Raw genomic sequence first — 20,303 nt, 5'->3', positions numbered from 1 at the left:
ACGAGCGCTTAAATATTGACAGCGCCACCAGGTAACCCTTAATGGTACCCACTTGCAGGCCCTTGTGGGCTAATGAAAGCAAAAAAGACAAAACCAAAGGAATGGAACATTTGAAAGGATCCACATTCTGTACCCTGCACCAGTCGCAGAACTTTCTCCAACGGCAACAGTACAGGGCTTTCGTTGCGGGCCTTCTGGCCGAAGGCAACGCCTCCATCACGTCTTCAGGGAGGTCCCAATCCTTATACCTCAACCGTTCAGATACCAAGCATGAAGGTTGAGAGACTTGACCTCTGGATGGAGAACCCGACCCCCCATCCCGTGAGAGCAGACCGTCTCGGCAGGGAAGACGCCGTGGAGGGCAGATGACATGTCGAGAAGGTCCAGGTACCACGCACTCCTGGCCCACGCCGGAGCAATGAGGATCATTCGGGAACCGAACCTCCGTAAACTCTGCAACACTTGTGGAATGACGGGGACTGGAGGAAACGCGTACAGCAGTGGGAAGGACCATTCCACTACGAACACGTCCCCTAAGGCTCATCTTGGAGGAAATTCCCGCGAGCAGAATCTTTCACACTTCCGGATCACAATCGTGGTGAAGAGATCCACTTGTGAGGTTCCCCAAAGGGTGAAGATCTCCAAAAGAACTTCCTGAGCCAGCTCCCACTCGTGAGACCGTGCTCTGCCTGCTCAGAGCGTCCGCCGCTGCGTTTCCGTCTCCGGCCAGATGGACTGACGAGATTGAAATTTCCTGCTGGATGGCCCAGACTAGAGCTGCATTGCCTCCCTGCACAGTGGGAGATACCCTGCCCCCCTTTTTTGTTGAGGTAGTGCATGGCCACTGTATTGTCCGTCATCATCAGGACATTCTTCCCCCGCACAGATGGCAGAAAAGCCTTCAGGGCTAGCCTGTCGGCCCTCAGCTCCAGCAGACTGATGTGGAGTCTGGAATTGACAGAGACCAACGACCGCTGGCTGTCAACTCGTTGGCATGAGCTCCCCATCCCGTGAGGGATGCGTCCGTCACTATCGTCACCTCCAGCCACGGTAGCAAAAACGGTGCTCCCTTCATCAGATTGCCTCCGACGGCACACCACAGAAGATCCTGGGCAACCGAGGGCGGCACCTGAACGGGATCCGACATCCTGCCGGAGAACTGCGACCACTGCATCTTGAGAGCCCACTGCAGAGATCTCATCCGCAGCCTGGTCTCTGGCACCAGTAAAATACAGGATGCTATGACGCTGAGCAACCTCAAGAACTGGAATGCCGGGAGACTCTGGGCATGTTGAAACTTGTCCAACATCTGCAGAATGTGATGAGCCCTCACCTGGGGAGGCGAACACTGCCCCAGTGATGTGTCGAGCACTGCTTCGGTGTACTGGAGCCGCTGGGTAGGTGTCAAATGAGACTTCTTTAAGTTGAGGGAGAAGCCCAGTTTGTGAAGGGAGTGGCAGGTGATGTACAGATGATCCAAGACTTGCTCGGGAGAGCACGCCCTGATCAACCAATCGTCCAGGTAGGGGTAGACGTGATCCCCCCCGTTCCTGAGATACGCTGCCACCACCACCATCAGCTTGGTGAAGACCCTCGGGCGGAGGTCAATCCGAATGGCAGGACCTGAAACTGAAAATGCAAGTCGCCAACTGCGAACCTCAGGTACTTCCTATGCTTGAGATGAATCGGCACATGAAAGTAGGCATCCTTGAGGTCGAGAGACACCAACCAATCCTGAAGTTGAAGGGCCTGGAGGACTTGAGAAAGAGTTACCATCTTGAACTTGTCCTTCCTGAGGAGCTTGTTCAAACCACGCAAGTCCATGATGGGTCTCAATCCTCAGTCTTTTTTCGGGAAATATCAAAAAATATGGGGAATACCATCTGTTGTTCCTCTCCGCTACAGGCAACAGTTCTATGGTGCCTTTCTCCAGCAGGGATAGGATTTCCTGCACAAGGAGCGGATCCGGACGCTTCAAAGAGCTTCCCCGGTGGATTGTCGTGAGGCCTCTGCCGGAAAGGAAGACAGTAGCCGTGGGCTATGATCTCCAGAACCCACACATATGAAGTAATGACACGCCATTCTCCTAGACGCTGCGCAAGTCTTTGTTAGGGAGAATTCTCCGTTTAGGCTAGATTTCCTAACCCATTGAGTCCCCCAGCAGCTGTGCTGGATTTTAGGGGTTTATTTTTTTCTCCTGCCAAGAGTGAGACTCTTTTACCCTCACTCTTGGGCACGATTTGAGTGTGTTTCTTTGAATCTAGATGTGTTTAATGGGCTATGGGGTCCTTTACCCCATAGGGCCTCATGTGTTTTTGTGATGTGTGTTACACAGGGGTGTCATAGTGACCCCCAGTACAGACTCCATACCCTGGGACTGACTACTGTCTTCCAGGGCATGTAAAGTCACCATTGACTTTACTAGTCTTAAATTCTGAACAGAACCAGTACAAACCATCATATTGTGGACGTACTGGCTGGGGCAATTCAATTGCCCCAGGGTCTGTTAGTCGAGGGGACACGTCTCCGTCCCCCCTGATCGAGTTTTGGCTAGTGGCAGTGGATACTACTTTTTATATTCAACCGCGAATATTTCTCTATGGGATTTTCCCATTGTTCGAGGCTACTATCTTTATTTATTTAATTACGATAGCCTCGAACATACCGCCGTTTTATTTAATTAATATTAATTCTCTGGTTGGTATTTTTTGCCAAAACTCGGTTCTAAAATGGCGTTTGTGTTCTCTTCTGTGACTCTAACCCAAGTCGAGCCCTTTGTTCCACTTTTTGGCAGGCTTCTCCACAGAAGCCTTCCAAAGTGGTGCCACTCTGTCTGGGGTACTTAGGAGGGGGATTTAGGCACCCTAGACTGAGTTTCCTAGGCAACTCAAGTCGCACTCCGTCCTGATTGGCCCAAGTGGTGAGCCGGCTGGCTCACCACTAAGCATGTTTGAGTGACAGCTAGGCTGAGTGAATGGGGGTTTTCTGCATAAAAGCAGGGCTTTGGGGACTGGAACTTTAGAAGTCGCCACAGGACCTAAGAATCCGACGAGGGAGAAGCTGAGCCGACCTGCCACGACGACACCACCGGTGGAGCTCTGCTGGACCGTCTCACCACTTTTCCCAACGACAGAGGAGATCTCCCGCCACAGAGTATTTTTCCTTTAACTCGTGGGGATAACCAGTTCCACCGTCTTTTCGCCTTCCCGACGTATCTCGTGGCCGCCTTGCCTGTGCCAAGCACCCCGGCAACCGGGATACCACGTTTTACCACGACCGCAAATTAAAGGGTACTACCTTTAACCCGAAAACTCAGCGGCTGGTTTCTTCCCTGGAAGTGCAATGACCTTCCTCTTTCCTCCAAGTCGAGATCTTCTCTTCCCCTGGACGACAACGCGACTTGCACCCACTGCCAGGAACAACTGCCACCGCTGGAGGATCCTTCCCACTTAAGGTACCGTGTCCCGCCTGGCTTCCCTTGCCACCGACTGTACGGGGTAGATTTAGCCCCCGGCTTTCGAACCTGGGTTAGCCTGGGACACCCTGGCTAAACTTTTCTGAGCCTCTCTGCAAGACTTTCTAAGCCTAGTGTAACTGTGTGATCTTGGGCGCATTTGTGCTCTGCTCTCTCTAAGAGTGGGCCCAGCCTTTGGACTTTGGCTCACCAGTGACTTTTGCTCTTCTGCCTTGCTAACAGTGTTCCTAATCTTAGAGTGGTGTACCTTTCCATAATTTGTCTTTTTCCCTCCCTTTTTCACAAACTTATTGGAGTGCCATCTAGTTAAGCGCTCACCTCTGTATGAAAATAAGTGGTGTTTTACTAAGACTGATCTGATAAGGAAAAAGGGGTGTATATATTACAATAGTATCTGTGTTTAGAATATTTTTACAATAAGAGTGCTGGAGTGTTTCAAACAGTGTGTTTTTAAATAAATAATTATATACTTTGATACCAAAGCTCTGGTCAGTGTTTGTTTGCATTATTGTGTCTGAGTGCCTATTGTGTATACTTTGCATACTGCCTAACTCTTCTTGAGAGAAGTCGGACTGCTCAGCCACAGCTACCAGGTAAATCTGGGTGGTACAGACTGCTACCAAGTGGGTTTACTGCTAACACCTGTAGTCCTAAATCTTTTGCAGTGTTCCCTAAGGGAACTGCACAGGTTTCTGCCTAACAGTCTTCCCTCAACCGGCGAACCATGGGACATGGCCTCATGACTGAGCTGATGCGGCTGCAGCAGTGAAAGATGGCAAGGAGGCAACTGCCCGAGCGGCTTTGGCACCTCGAGTACCTTGCTTTCCACCTCTGGTACTCCTACGGTGGCCCCTTTGACTGGCAGCTCCTCTCGATCTACCAAAGGTAGAGTAGTTCCGAAAGGAACCTCCCCTCCATTGGTGTCCCCTAGGACGAAAAGGCGGAAGTTGACAAACTGCAGCGCTCAAAGACTTTGCTACAGCTTTGGAGGGCTGCAACCTCTCAAGGCTCTCATCAGCCTTGCTTGTTCGGGAGAATTCTCATTCTATGGCTAATTTCCCTCACCTAGTGAGGCCCCCAGCAGCTTTGCTGGATTTCTGGAGTTTATTTTTCCACTTGGTAAGAGTGTGAGCCTTTTTTCCACTCTTACATGTGTTTTGCAATGTGCATTTTTACTGTTTGTGTGATAGTGGGCTCTGGAGGACCCCACTCCATAAATCCCACTTTTTATGTCTGTGTTACACCGCACCCACTTCCCCCCCGACTCCATTTTCTGGGGCTGACTACTGTCCCCCAGAAAACAGGTAAAGTAGCCATTTACTTTACATAATCATTTAAAACTACAGACCCAGTACACCCATTCTTACATGGAGTACTGGAAAGGGTTAACTCCTATCCCTTTTTGTCTGTGCCCCTCTGAGCTTTGATTTGCTCTTTTAACATTTAGACTTGGCTGGTGGCAGTGGTATCCACCCTAACTTTTCTACCGCAATTATATCATATAAACATGGTACTGTTCCAGGCTATCATAGGAGCCTCGAACATAAACCCGCTTGACCAAATACTCTTTCTTTTGGCTCCGGTCGAGGTTATTCACCATTTCTTTTTGTTAAAGTCCTTCTTGTGTTTTACTTTGCGCGTCAAACCAGGTTTGCCTTCTTTGTTCACCGTCTTTTGGAGGCCTTCTCTCAAGAAGCCCTCCTTTGGGCGCCTGGGTGTCTTGGTGGGCTGAATGTGAGGGAGGGATGTAGTCACCCCCTGCACAGGGTATCCTTGGAAACCCAAGTCGCACTTTGCCATGATTGGCTAAGGTGGTTGTCCGGGCCGGACAACCCCCCTGCTGGGTGATTGACAACCAGACTGTGTGAATGGGGGATTTTCGCATAAAAGGCAGGGGCTTGGGCTGGAAGTCAGAGTCGCCACTGGAACTGCAAGGAACCGAAGAGAAGCGGAGAAGAAGACGGTTGCTGCAACTACCAAGCCCCGGTAGAGCCCTGATGCAGTCCTGAGCTATCTACCCTTCGACAACAAGAGAAGATCCAGTCCGGAAGTCTTCTTCCCTGGAGCTTGGTGAGATTAACCAGCTTCTCTTCCACAGGCAGAGGATCCTCCTTTTGGTCGAAATCGCTGCACACAGCTGTAGTGTAGAGCAGACCACCCCAAGTACTCAGTCACCCTTGACATAAGACGCCTATACGAAGATTCGGCATTCGACCCAGGCTCAGGCATGCAAAACTCCACCTCCGGAGAGGTGTCCAGACAACTGGCATCATGCAAGGACTAACGAAGTTCTTCCATCTGACTGTGCCCCGACAACAAATCATCAGGGACAGCAGGAGGCACAACCATCTCCTCATCATACCCTTCTTACACCTCAGAAACATAATCCAAGGGTTGGAACAAATCTCTGGGAGGAGGACCAGAATAGGGCTCAAAAATAGGCCTCACCGACTTACTAAGAGCCTTTCTCAGAGGTTCCACAGCCCCCCGGGGCACCTCCGGAAATGCCTCAACAAACTAAGGAATCGGCATCGACGTCGAGCGAGGCGCCGACGGCGTCGACAACCTCCTCGAGGACAGAGTCCCGAGAGTGTCCATCGACGGACACGGCGCCAATGACTTCTTCGAAGCCGGAGTCCCGAGAGAGCCCTTCGATGGACAAAGCGCTGATGGCGTCAACGCCTTCCTCGAAGACTTCACATGATCACCCGTCTCGAGGGTGTCGAGGACCGGGACCTGGACCTGGCACGGCTACGGCGATCTTCCTTGTCCGATCGGGGACCGCGGCGGCTCCCGATGATCGCACCGACCACCCGAGCCCAAAGGCGTGCGAGCAGTGGACGAAGCTTTTTCCCTGCCAGCTTCTTTCGAAGGTGCGGGCGAAACAGTGCCTTGTGATTCGAAAATCGGCATCATCTGCTGGCGGAATGCGTCCCATGCCGCCGGCGACGAAGACTTGGTAGGACAAGTGAAACGTCTTGTGGAATCTTCCGACGAGGAAGGAGACCGATGACAGCGCTTTCTAGAATGCCTCGAAGAGGCAGAGGAATGGCGGGAACCACTCCGGGACCGAGACCCCCTGGACTTCCGGCGACGCAGAGAGTCACCTCTCGAATCATCAGTCGAAAGGCCAGCAGGCTTAGACACCTTACCTACCTTTAACTTCTTATGTTCCCGCAAGGCCTTGGATGTCAGGGACTGGCAGTCATCGCAATAGTCGGTGGCGTGGCTTTCGCCGAGGCACTAGAGGCAGATGTCGTGCAGGCTCGTGATGGACATCTTCGACCCGCAGTCCCGGGGTCGCAGAAGAAGACGAAGACATCGTAATCCAAAAGTAAGAATCGAGCGTGCCAAAATTCCAAAGCAAACACGTTTGCGGAAAAAGCGGAACTGATGCTACGGGCGCCGTGCATCCTATATATAACATCTGGTGACGTCGACCCAGACGGAGGCCCTCGAGGAACAACGTATCAACCCAGGACACCCTACGCCGAAATTGTTTCCGAAGAAGCACAGCTGTGGTCATTACCTGTCAGAGATGTGGAATACGTCGGAGGACACAATCCCCTCGAAATTAAGACTTCTCCAGCATTGGATTTTTCATAGATTCAGATACTTGAATAGAATACCAAGCAGGTAAAGTATATATATATATATATATATATATATATATATATATATATATATATATATATATATATGCATATATATATATATATGCATAGATGCAGAAAAAACAATATTTCTCACAAAACCTTTACCATGCAACAACACCAAGGTTACATACTCAGGGAAAAGAGGGAAAATGGGCTGGTCCTACCTCATGCAAAGAGGTGACGGCGCACTGCCTGTCCCAACTGCCGATTCTTTGTTGGCATCTTATGCTAGGCAGTAGTGCTTAGCAAACGTGTGAAGAGTGCTCCAGGTAGCGGCTCTGCAGATGTCCTTCAAGGGAACCCCTGCGTGAAACGCTACTGATGCCGCTCTTCCTCTGGTGGAGTGTGCTGAAGGCGGTCTAGAGAGGGGGGGGGTCGCCCTTCAATTGATGACAATGGGTAATGCATAACGAGACCCATCTTGCCAGACTTTGTTTGGAGACATGCTGTTCTTTCGTGCGGCCCGCGAAAGCAATGAACAGTCTGTTAGATAAGCGGAACTCCTTAGTTCTCTGTAAGTATTATTTTAAAACCCTAGTCACATCTAGGGAATGTAAAGCCCTTTCCGCCTCCGAGGTATGGTTCCGGAAGAAAGATGGTAGCACAATGCACTCTGTGAGTGTCATGACCTTGGGCAGAAATGTTGGGTGTGTCCTCAAAATGACGCAGTCTTGCTGAAACAAGGTAAAAGGAGGTTCTGAAGACAAGGCTTGTAATTCACTGATCCTCCTGGCCGAGGTCATGGCTATCAGAAAAATTTTCCAAGATAAGAATTTTATTTCACATCTGTGAATGGGTTTGAAAGGGGGTTCCACGAGAGCCGTGCTGGGCAGAAACCTGTGCAGTTCCCTTAGGAACCACTGCAAAAGATTTAAGACTACAGGTGTTGGCAGTAAACCCACTTGGTAGCAGTCTGTACCACCCAGATTTACAGATTTACCTAGTAGCTGTGGCTGAGCAGTCAGACTTCCCTCAAGAAGAGTTAGGCAGTATGCAGAGTATACACAATAGGCACTCAGGTACAATAATACAAGCAAACACTGACCAGAGCTTTGGTATCAAAGTATATAATTATTTTTTTAAAAACACACAGTTTGAAACACTCCAGCACTCTTATTGTAAAATATTCTAAACACAGTTACTATTGTAATATATACACCCCTTTTCCCTTATCGGATAAGTCACAGTAAAACACCACTTATTTTCATACAGAGGTGAGCGCTTAACTAGATTGCACTCCAATAAGTTTGTGAGAAAAGGGGGGGGGAGACAGAATATGGAAAGGTACACCACTCGAAGGTTCAGGAACACTACAAGCAAGGCAGAAGAGCAAAAGTCACTGGTGAACCAAAGTCCAAAGGCTGGGCCCACTCTTAGAGAGAGCAGAGCACAAATGCGCCCAAGATCACACAGTTACACTAGGCTTTGAAAGTCTTGCAGAGGGTTCAAAAAGGGTTTAGAGAGGCTTTAAGAAAGTTTAGCCAGGGTGTCCCAGACTAACCCAGGTTCGAAAGCCGGGGACTAAATCTACCCCGTACAGTCGGTAGCAAGGGAAGCCAGGCGGGACACGGTACCTTAAGTGGGAAGGATCCTCCAGCGGTGGCAGTTGTTCCAGGTCGTCGTCCGGGGGAAGAGAAGATCTCGACTTGGAGGAAAGATGAAGGTTGTTGCACTACCAGGGAAGAAACCAGCCGCTGAGTTTTCCGGTTAAAGGTGGTACCTTTGTTTCGCGGTCGTGGTAAAACGTGGTATCCCGGTTGCCGGGGTGCTTGGCACGGGCAAGACGGCCACGAGATACGTCGGGAAAGCGAAAAGACGGTGAAACTGGTTATCCCCACCAGTCAAAGGAAGCAGACTCTCCGGCGGGAGATCTCCTCTGACGTTGGGAAAAGTGGTGAGGCAGTCCAGCAGGGCTCCACCGGTGGTGGTGTCGTGGCAGGTCGGCTCAGCTTCTCCCTCGTCGGATTCTTAGGTCCTGTGGCGACTTCTGAAGTTCCAGTCCCCAAAGCCCTGCTTTTATGCAGCAAACCCCCATTCACTCAGCCTAGCTGTCACTCAAACATGCTAAGTGGTGAGCCGGCAGGCTCACCATTTGGGCCAATCAGGATGGAGTGCGACTTGAGTTGCCTAGGCAACTCAGTCCAGGGTGCCTAAATTCCCCTCCACCCCTCCTAAGTACCCCAGACAGAGTGGCACCACTTTGGAGGGCTTCTGTGGAGAAGCCCACCAAAAAGTGGAACAAAGGGCTCGACTTGGGTTGGAGTCACAGAAGAGAACACAAACGCCATTTTAGAATCAAGTTTTGGCAAAAAATACCAACCGGAGAATTAATATTAATTAAATAAACCGGCGGTATGTTCGAGGCTACCGTAAATAATTAAATAAAGATAGTAGCCTAAAACAATGGGAAATCCCATAAGAAAATATTTGCGGTTGAATATAAAAAGTAGTATCCACTGCCACCAGCCAAAACTCGATCGGGGGGGGGGAAGAGACGTGCCCCCACGACTAACAGACCCCGGGGAAATTGAATTGCCCCAGCCAGTACATCCACAATATGATGGTTTGTACTGGTTCTGTTCAGAATTCAAAACTAGTAAAGTCAATGGTGACTTTACATGCCCTGGGAGACAGTAGTCAGTCCCAGGGTATGGAGTCTGTACTGGGGGGTGACTATGACACCCCTGTGTTACTGCACGGAGGGTGCTGTGTAACACATCACAAAAACACATGAAGCCCTATGGAGTAAAAGACCCCATAGCCCATTAAACACATCTAGATTCAAAGAAACACACTTAAATCATGCCCAAGAGTGAGGGTAAAAGAGTCTCACTCTTGGCAGGAGAAAAAAATAAACCCCAAAAATCCAGCAAAGCTGCTGGGGGACTCACTAGGTTAGGAAATTCAGCCTAAACAGAGAATCCTCCTTAACAAGCCGTTCGCACAGTATACAGGCTCCAGGAAGGAACTGAAGCGGGCGTAGGGGGATAAGTACACATCAACCCTTTGAGGAAGATCTTGATGGCCGAAGAGAGAGAGTAATGACTGAGCTTCTGGAGTCGTCGTATATGCTGATATGGCTGACAGGTGAACCTTGATGGAGGATAGGGAGAGACCTGCCTTGGCCAAGTGTAATAAGTAAGGTAGTATTTGTTCTACCAAAGCTGTAAGTGGGTTAATCTTAACTGTTTCACACCACTTAGAGAAGCGAGTCCATTTCTGCACGTAGGTGATACTTGTGGAGGGGGCTCTAGAGGCCCTGATTATGTCCCAGCAGTCTGCTGGAAGGTTCAAGTTCATGCGTTTGCGCTGTTCAGGAACCAGGCTTTGAGGGAGAGGCTTGCTGGGTCGTGGTGGAGGTCTTTGTGGTTCTGCTGGGTCAAGAGGTATTGATGAGCCTGGAGGCGAATTGGAGGCCACCGGGATAGATGTTGCAGAGTCGGGTACCAGATCTGCTGCGCACAGTCCGGCGCTATTAGGATCATGGAGCAACCCTGTTCCTTCATTCTGCGCAGAACTCTGGCTATGAGTGGAATGGTGGGGAAGGCATAAAGGAACTTCCCTGTCCAGTCCACTGAGAATGCATCTCCTGCTGATTGATGTTCTGGGTACCTTGAGGCGAATGCTTGACATTTCCTGTTGACCCTGGTGGCAAAAAGGTCGATCTGTGGCTGGCACCATACAGAGAAAATCCATTGAACTTCCTTTTCGTCTAGCTCCCATTCGTGGGATGTCACGTACTCCCTGCTCAGTTTGTCCGCTAAGACATTGTCTACTCCCGGGAGATGTCCCGCCCTGATCTGAACTTTGTGGTGCAAGGCCCAAGACCATAGTAATTGAGCTTCCTGAGATAAGATCTGACTTCGTGTCCCCTTGCTTGTTTGTGTAGTGCATGGAGGTTGTATTGTCTGTCTGAATGGTCAAGACTTAACCCAACACTACTGGAAGGAAAGCTTTTAGAGCCCATCATATTGCCCTGAGCTCTAGGACATTGAGGAGGAGCTGTGCTTCTTGGTCTGACCAAGTCCCTTTTGTCTGAAGGTCCACCAAGTGTGCTCCCCATCCCGAAATGGACGCGTCTGTCCTTAATTGAAGAGTGGATGTTGGTGCCTGGAATGGCATCACTTGGAGCAGGTTCCGTTGAAGTTCCATCATCAAAGTGCTTTGTGCACTGTCTTTGGTATCCGGACCAAATCTTCCCATGAGCCCTTGGCTTGTTTTCATTGGTGGTCCAGGGCCTCCTGGATTGGTCTCATGCGAAGTCTTCAGTTTGGTATGAGAAATATACATGAGGACATCATGCCCAGGAGGGATTTGAAAGAGCGTACCATGGTCGTCTCTTTTTCTAGGAACAATGATGTCGAGCGGAGGATGGTTGCTACTCTGTCCGTCGATGGTCTTACCCTGGGAATGGTGGTGTGGAACTCGGGCCCCATAAAGAGAACCGTCTTGCTGGGTACTGGGTAGAATTTTATGTTGTTTATCGAAAAACCTAACCCTTTTAGGAGTTTTATCGTTTTCGACACTGCCAATTGAGCTTGACTGAGGGAGCTCGCCTTTATCAACCAGTCGTCCGAATAAGGAAAGACCTCCGTTCCCAACCTTCTGAGATTCGCTGCTATGGGCGGCAGACATTTGGTAAATGCCCTTGGTGCTGATTTTAGCCCGAACGGGAGTACCCGAAATTGGAAATGTAGGTCTCCTATAGCGAACCTGAGGAACGGTCTGTGGGCAGGATGAATTGGAATGTGGAAGTTTGCGTCTTCTAAGTCCAGAGTGGCTAGGAAGTCGTTTCTGTTCAGCCACGGTAAGATGCCTTGCAGGGATATCATTTTGAATTTGATGCGTTTGATGTATGTGTTGAGTGCCCTTATGTCCAATATGGGCCTCCATTGACCGTTTTTCTTTTCGATTAGAAAGAAGCGGGAGTAGAAACATTTTCATTTCTGGGAATATGGAACTGGCTCTACAGCTGCTTTGTGCAGTAACTTTCAAACTTCTGCCATGATGTTCCGCAGCATGTGAACTTTGCGAAGAGTGGGGGCAAGGGATGGAGGATGGTCTAGGAATTCTATGGTGTGTCCCGAGGACCACCTGTAAAACCCACTTGTCCGATGTTATCGAATTCCAGCGTTGAACAAATTGGCTTACACTTCCCCCCCACAGGTGTTCGGCATAGATGGGGAAGAAACAAATGGTCAATTCTATTTGTTCTGGGCTTTACCCTGGGCAGAGGCACGCCTTCCTCTCTGGGAATACCTGTTGGCGGATTGATATCTGTTGCCTTGGAATGTGTTGCCTTGTGACGTTTGACCATAGGAGGAACGTGTATATCCTCTGTCTTTTGACGCTGCACCTCGAAAGGGCCGAAAGGACCTGCAGTCTTTATATTTATCCTTCAAGGAACTGATGGCCCGAGCTGTGTCCGTGTCTGTTTTGATCCCTTTAAGGTGGTCATCTATCTTTTTGCCAAATAAGTCTTGCCCATCGAAGGGCATGTCCAAATTTTTGTGCATACACCTCAGGCCTGAAATTCATGGCCTTCATCCATGGCTGTCTCCTTGGCACTGTGCCGTGGGCCATTTGTCTGAAACCTGATTCAGACACATCGACAGCCGCGTCGATCATGTGGTCTGAAGTGGCTTCTCCGTCCGCAATGATGGACCTGGCTTCTTCCTGTAAATCTGCTGGTAGATGTTTGGTCAGCTTGGACATGCAAGGCCAAAGCTTGCGGTCAAACCTGGCTGTGTTGGCTAATGCATTGCCCGCTCTGATCGTGAGAGATGCTGAGGAAGACACCTTTCTACCCATGGCTTCCAGCTTATAACCTTCGTTGTCTGGCGGTGCTGACGATGGTGATGATGGTTTGGCTAATTTCTTTCTAGCCGCTACTGTGATGACTGAGTCTGGCTTCGTATAACCCCTTAAACAAAGCGGCGCCGAGTTGGGTGCCTTGTACTTCTTTTCTGGTCTTGAAACTAAAGCAGGTGTGGATAAGGGTGTGGCCAGTATCTTCGACCCAGACTCCCATATGGTGTCGAGAAGAGGAATGCTGGTGACCGCTCTTCTGCGTTTATCCCTCTGCTCGTAGAGCACCAAATTCTTTTCTTCCGAAGAAACTTGTATTTTGAGTCTGCAGCTTTACCAATTATAGTATGAAACAATACCAAATTGTCTGGGGTGACGAATCACCTGGCGGGTCCTTCTTCCTAGGTTTCTCGACGATATAATCATCCCATTCACTGGGAGCATCAGGTTCCTGCGTAATCTCTCCTTCCTCCGGATCGAAAAAATTAGTTAACGGGTCCTCTTGCCAATCAGATACTGACACAGATGAAGGTACCGTAGTTGGATCTCGACCTGGCGATCGAGGTTTAAGAGATGGTGCTGGAGAGGGGACTTGTCGGTGAAGCACTGAGTGTTCTGCTCCTGGATCTACATGGAGGCTCAGGTGATCATGCTCTTTTCTGTGGTCTACTCCTGGAAGGGGAGTGTCTGGGTGTGCTATGCCGAGGTGAAGTATCCCTCAAGGGGGTTCTTGGCTCCTTAGGTAAAAATGTTTGTTAAACTCCTCGATGATTCTTTGCATCAATGCCATGAGCACCGGTTCATAAGGATCAGCATGTCCTCTAAATCCGGTTGCAAAGGAGGGCTGTTTTCCTTAGGAATAAGGAAAGGCTGCTCACCAGGCATTTCAGTGTCCTAGAACTCCTCCTGAAGAATGATGTCCGGGAGTGCTGTCATCTCTTTTAAAGGGGACAGTTGTGCTCCAACCGGCTCAGGTGTGTCTGGAATTGGAGACGCAGGTCCCAAAGACTTGAAGACTGCTCACATTGGATGGTTTATCCGTGATGTCAGCAAATGGTGGGTTCCATTTCTTCGGAAGCCACCGAATGTTTCGGAATCGGTGACGGTACTTTCGTAGACGGTGGTTTCGCGGACGATGGCTTCATCGACAGTGGTTCTGTGGACGAAGACTTTGAAGATGGTTGACCCGTCGACGAGAGCTTCGTGGACGAGAGCTTCGTTGACGAGTGATGGGCTTCCTTCGACGACTACTGCTTCGTGGATGATGAATTCGATGACGAGGATTTTGTCGTGGAGGATGGGGTTTGGAGTGTTGTCGTTGACGGTGGCTTTGTCGACGGCTTGGTCGGCGGTGCGTCCTTGACTTTACTGCCGCTCCTGGACGGCTTCTCCGTGGATGGCTCTACCCCCCCTGGTTTTTTGAAAGTGCCTCTTTACCTTTGGAGGTGGTTTTTTAATTCAGGATGACGTGTCTTGTGGTGTTCTGGGTCCAAGGAAGGCATAGAAGAATTGGTTTCCAACTTGCTTTTATCCTTATGAGAGGGAGAAGAGCTCCTATCCACTGAAGAGGCCCTTCTTTTAGAAGTGTGTCTCTCAGGCGGCTTAGTAGACGATACAGGAGCTCCTCGTCAGAGGACAGACCCTTGGCTTCTAGGTGTAACAGAAGTCTCCTGTGTCTGTCCTGCAGGGATTTGGTGTAGAAAGTCCTGCAAATGTCACATTTGTTGATGTCATGTGGATATAAGCAGTAAATACAGTGGTCATGCAGATCCTTCATGTAGACCAATTTCTTTCTGCATCTCGTGCAGTCCCTGAACAGGGAAGGCTTCTTGGCAGGCTGAAGCTCAGCCATGCTGAGGAGAACTTTCACCCCGACTAAAAAGTACCAACAAAAACGTTTCTAAGTGTCCAAAGACTCAGAATAGCAAGCCCCTTAGGAGGGGAAAACAGTAGAATATATTAGAAAATTATATCTACAAACAAAAGGTGAAAAGAATTTTGAAAGCTCAGAGAGCTGGAGGATTCCTTCTGTCTGATAGACTGTGGTGAAAAACCTGAAGATGGCTGCTTGGGGAGGAGCTTAAGCCCTGCAATTTCATTGGTTGGGGCCATAAAGGACCAAAGTGAGGTGGAGGGTCTACACAATGGAGTGGCTCATAGGCCACTAATGAGTATCTACATGCATTCTCTAGGGGAGAAGTGATGTATATTAAAAAAAATAAAAATAAAATTCATATTTACTTTTATCACAGAGGATTCCCAGTCTGACGACGGGGAATATTCAAGCATCTGAATCTATGAAAGATCCAATGCTGGAGAAGTAAGTGTACAACATGTTAGGGCGAATTCTCTTTTATGGCTAATTTCCCTCACCTAGTGAGTCCCCCAGCAGCTTTGCTGGACTTTTTTTTCCACTTGGTAAGAGTGTGAGCTTTTCCTCCACTCTTACCTGTGTTTTGCCATGTGTATTTCTCTGTTTTTGTGATTGTGGACTCTGAAGTACACCACTTCAGTAGCCCCCTTCTTTCGTGTGTCACACAGCACCTTCAGTGCCGTGGCACAGGGTTGTCTTTGAGACTTCCCCTGACTCCATTTCTGAGGCTGACTACAGTCCCCCAGAAAAGGGTAAAGTTGCCATTAACTTTACTTAGTCAATCTACCACAGATCCAGTACACCCCATCTTCCATGGAGTACTGGAAAGGGTTCATTTGTATCCCTTTTTATCTGTACCTCCTAGAGCATTTGTTTCGCTCTTTTAACATTTAGACTTGGCTGGTGGCAGTGGTAGCTACCCTAACTTTTCTACTGCATACAGATCTAAACTAGGCGTAACAGCAGCTAGATACATGTACATATTAAAACCAAATACAGTTAATAATCCCAAACTCAAGATTATCACCAAGACGGTCCCTGGGCAATTCCAGATATCATACACCTTCACACAGTAATTACTGTCACTGTTTTACAGGTAGGTCAAAGGGCAAAGTTCCCATATTCAATGGACCAATCATTCACCTGCAAGGAGAGCTTGCAACCCTGCTGGTGTGTTAGGCAGAATCCTGTGCAGTGCTCTTAGGGACCACTACACACAATTAAGACTACAAGTGGTAATACAAGTTCACCTTTGGTACAAGCCTGTGCTACACTGTTACAGTGGTAGCAGTAGCGGAGCAGCCAGACTTATCTCAAGAGCAAATGAGCAGTAGTAGAGATTACACACAGGACCACAGTTACTATGACTCAAGCAAACACTGACTCAAGGTTTTTGGTTGAAAAGTAAAAGTACATTTAGTCCTAAACCATCTGTTGGTAAAACACTTCACTTCTATTAAACTAAAATCACACTAAAAATACACTACACACAACCAATGCCCTTTGTACAGGACAACTCAAGGTAAGTACCTTATGATTAGAAGGACCGGTGTTGTGAAAAAAAAGACGTTACCAGGAATACATATGAGATCACTTTTTGACAGTAATGACAGTTCGGTCTTACTAAATATACGCATATCTGCGGAAAGAAATATTACCGGGGTAAAACCACACTTAGCACCTGAGTTAACAAAAGAGAGTTGGGGGCAAAAATCATAGGCAATACTTTTGTCAAGGCAGACAGAATCAGAGAACACTTGCTGACGGGAAAATAAAAGACAATAGGCCGAGGCTACTGTCAAGTGGAACCGGGTCGCTGTTGTCGAGGATCACACAGTCAGACAGTTCAAGATTCAACGTTGCCAGGAGTACTTGGATATTGTCAACAGAGGAAGCAACAGTTATAAGAGGGAAGGAAGACCAGGGCAAGCCTTGGATGAGGAGAAACGGGTTTCACCCTAGTTCCTCGCAGCTGGACACAGTACCTTATTCTTTGAAGAAGCTGGTGCCACGGCAGTTATTCCAGTTAGTTTCCTGCAGACTCACGGTTCCTGGAGCTTCAATCGTGGGGACAAGAAGGATAATGTCTGGAGTGAGCTGCACTACGCAGGGATGAGGCCAGCAGCAGTGACGGTGAATAAAAGGTGCGCTCCTTTAAAACAGGAGAGGCTCTACAGATGGCTATCCGGACCACTACAGCAGTGTGCAGCGATTTTGAACAAGAAGAGGATCCTCTGCCTGTGGAAGATGAGCTGTTTGATCCCACCAGGCTCAAGGGAAGAAGACTCCGGACTGGATCTTCTCTTGTCGTTGAAGGGTAGATAGCTCAAGACTGCAGCAGGGCTTCACCGGGACTCGGTAGTTGCAGCAGCTGTCTTCTTCTCTGCTTCTCTTCGGTTCCTTGCAGTTCCAGTGGTGACTCCGACTTCCAGCCCAAGAGTCCTGCCTTTTATCCGAAAATCCCCCATTCACACAGCCTGGCTGTCAATCACACAGCATGAGGGTTTTCCGGCCCGGACAACCACCTCAGCCAATCATGCCAAAGTGCGACTTGGGTTTCCAAGGATACCCTGTGCAGGGGGTGACTACACCCCTCCCTCACATTCAGCCCACATAGACACCCAGGCGCCAAGAGGAGGGCTTCTTGGCAGAAGCCCGCCAAAAGACGGTGAGCAAAGAAGGCAAACCTGGTTTGCCGCGCAAAGTGAAACACAAGAAGGACTTTAACAAAAGGAAATGGCAATAAACCCGACCAGAGCCAAAAGAAAGAGTATTTGGTCAAGCGGGTTTATGTTTGAGGCTACTATAATAGCCTGGAACAATAACACGTTTATATAATATAATCGCGGTAGAAAAGTTAGGGTAGTTACCACTGCCACCAGCCAAGTCTAAATGTTAAAAGAGCACAACAAAGCTCAGAGAGGCACAGACAAAAAGGGATAGGAGTTAACCTTTTCCAGTACTCCATGTAAGATGGGGTATACTGGGTCTGTACTTTTAAATGACTACATAAAGTAAATGGCAACTTTACCTGCTTCTGGGGGACAGTAAAAGACAACCCTGTGTCACTGCACGGAAGGTGCTGTGTAACACACCTAAAAAGTGGGTCTCATGGAGTGGTGTCCTCCAGAGCCTACTATGACACAAACAGTAAAGTACACATGGCCAAACACATGTAAGATTGGAAAAAAGGCGCACACTCTTACCAAGTGGAAAAAGTTAACTCCAGAAATCCAGCAAAGCTGCTGGGGGACTCACTAGGTGAGGGAAATTAGCCATAGAATGAGAATTCTCCCTAACAAAAAGTAGAGGGGATAAAGATGATCCTTGTGGCATGCCACAGCAAACTGGCGTGGGAGATGCACAGAAGCCTGCAAGGGGGACAGCCTGCACGCAGTACTCCAAAAAGGAAGAAAATAAAGCCAGGACTGGACCTGCCAGTCCTGCTTGTTCCAGGTGCTGCAAAAGAATTTTGTGGTCGATAGTGTCAAAGGTCGCAAAGAGGCCCAAGAGAATCAGAACACCGACTTGTCCGCGGTCCTGGAGCAAGGGCCAAGTCATCCAGGATCGACACCATCAACAATTCAATCCCCATGAGTGGCCTAAAGCCAGACTAGAAAGGTTGCAACTGCCCATTTTCCTCCAGAAACCTCATAAGCTGTGGAGTAACAATGGCTTCCATCAGCTTCATGATAGCTGGAAGAAGAGAGATGCGGTGGTAGCTAGCAGTGGACAAAGGATCCAGGGTTGGCTTCTTCAGCAACAACGTGACAATTGCATGCTTCAAGGGAGCTGGAATTGCCCCGCTCCCAAAAGACTGGTGAAGCGTGGCCGCAAAGAGTGCGATCGTATCCAGAGGGATGGACTGAAGCAGATACAATGGAATGGCGTCAGAAGTAGATATTGATATACGCTTACACATAGCCGCCAATACTATTGTATCAGAGAAGGGCTCGAAACAGGAAAAGGTCCCAATACTAAGGGGGGCTCGGGAGACTGGGTCAACAAGTCCCAATCCTGTCGACATGATCATTATCCTAATCTTATTGATTTTCTCTGCAAAAAACAGGCTGATGGCACTGCAGGTAGCTTGAGAGTGAGAAGGATCAAAACGAGTGGGACAGGGGGCAGTGTTCCTTCGTCACTCTAAACTCCTCCTGGGACGCACAAGGCGCAATAGTTATATGGTCAACATAGTATTGAGATTTAGCAGACTTTACTGCCAGTTTATATTGAGATAAAATCTGGTTTACACTCATCTTTGGCCGATATCTCATAGCAGATGCGCCATTTGCTTTCCGCCCGACAGCACTGCTAATTCATGACGCTATGGTCCTGGCGAGAACCAAGGGGTGGAGGGTTTCTGACTGCAAACTCTTTCTTTAGGAGAGTCAGTAGGTCAGCCTTAAGGGACATCATTTTTATTAATGCTCCACACAGGTCAACCTGGTTCTCCAAGAAGGTCTTCTGCGCACAAAGTTTCAGAGCCTGTGCAAGTTGCCCAGGAGAGACATTGACCCAGTTATGGCAGTTGGCATAGACCAGGGTAGAGCCTGCCAGCGTATGGGGAGAAGGACAAGAAATGAGCAGAGTAAATGGTCTGACCAAATAACTGGTAAAGGGTGAAAGGTCGCAGACAGCAGTAAGTCTGAAATAATAGGGTCAACCTTCTGTTATAGGTCAGGAGATAGTTACGCAGGTGAAGGTGACAATCCAGCAACCAGATTGACCACCTGAGTATCCGTCGGGTCATTAGCCTAGATATAAAAGTCACCTACCAAAATCTGGTTGGTGTGGACAAGGGCCAAATCAGCAACCAGTTGGGAAAACCCATTAATAAAATCATTGGTCAGATGGGAAGGTGGACGATACACAAACAGTAAGTGCACTGATACATTACTCGAGGGCTGAAGCCTAATCAACAGCAGCTCTCAGGGAACATCATAATTTATGGGACTAGATGAACACCACAGTGATGCTAAATTAATAAAAGCAAGACCACTACTCCTCTTAGAGCTTGGTCAGTCAGCTTGAAGCATTGAATATGCTTGTGGCAGGAGCTGGGGTATATCAGGATCAAATGAGTCTGAAGACTACGTTTCGGTTAGTCCGAGAATGTCTGGTTGATGCTCGGTCAGAAAATCAAAAATCTCTTGGCAATGTGCCACTGCTGAACGGGCATTAATCAGTAAACAACAGGAATCTCTAAGCTCACCCCTGTGGCCAGAGTCAGTCACATTGACAGGAATGGTGCCCCCCGCTGGTACCTCATATATCCAGTTGCTGGGAAAACAAGTGGCTTCAGGGCCTATCTTCACCAGCTCAGTCTACACACTCTAAATAGTGTGAAAAAGAAAGACTGAGCTATTTCAGAAGTGAAAGACTCTAAAGATGAAAAAGTATACATTAGTATGGAAAACTATCACCACAAATACAGTCATTGAGAAAACACATTAACATATACGCCACATCATATACTATAGGAAAAGGA

The 20,303-nt window shown here is 48.6% G+C and overlaps 1 protein-coding gene across 2 annotated transcripts in view; it reads right to left on the bottom strand.

Moving 5' to 3' along the window:
- USP24 (ubiquitin specific peptidase 24) overlaps positions 1-20,303 on the bottom strand; it is a 2,799,104-nt gene that overhangs the window by 617,000 nt on the left and 2,161,801 nt on the right. The gene's annotated exons all lie outside the window — the stretch shown is intronic.

This window comes from Ambystoma mexicanum, chromosome 1q, assembly GCF_040938575.1.
Source record: "Ambystoma mexicanum isolate Mex_15411 chromosome 1q, UKY_AmexF1_1, whole genome shotgun sequence".
Lineage (NCBI taxonomy): Eukaryota > Metazoa > Chordata > Amphibia > Caudata > Ambystomatidae > Ambystoma > Ambystoma mexicanum.
Note: the sequence above shows the minus strand (reverse complement) of the source record. Positions and strands in the feature narration are given on the sequence as shown.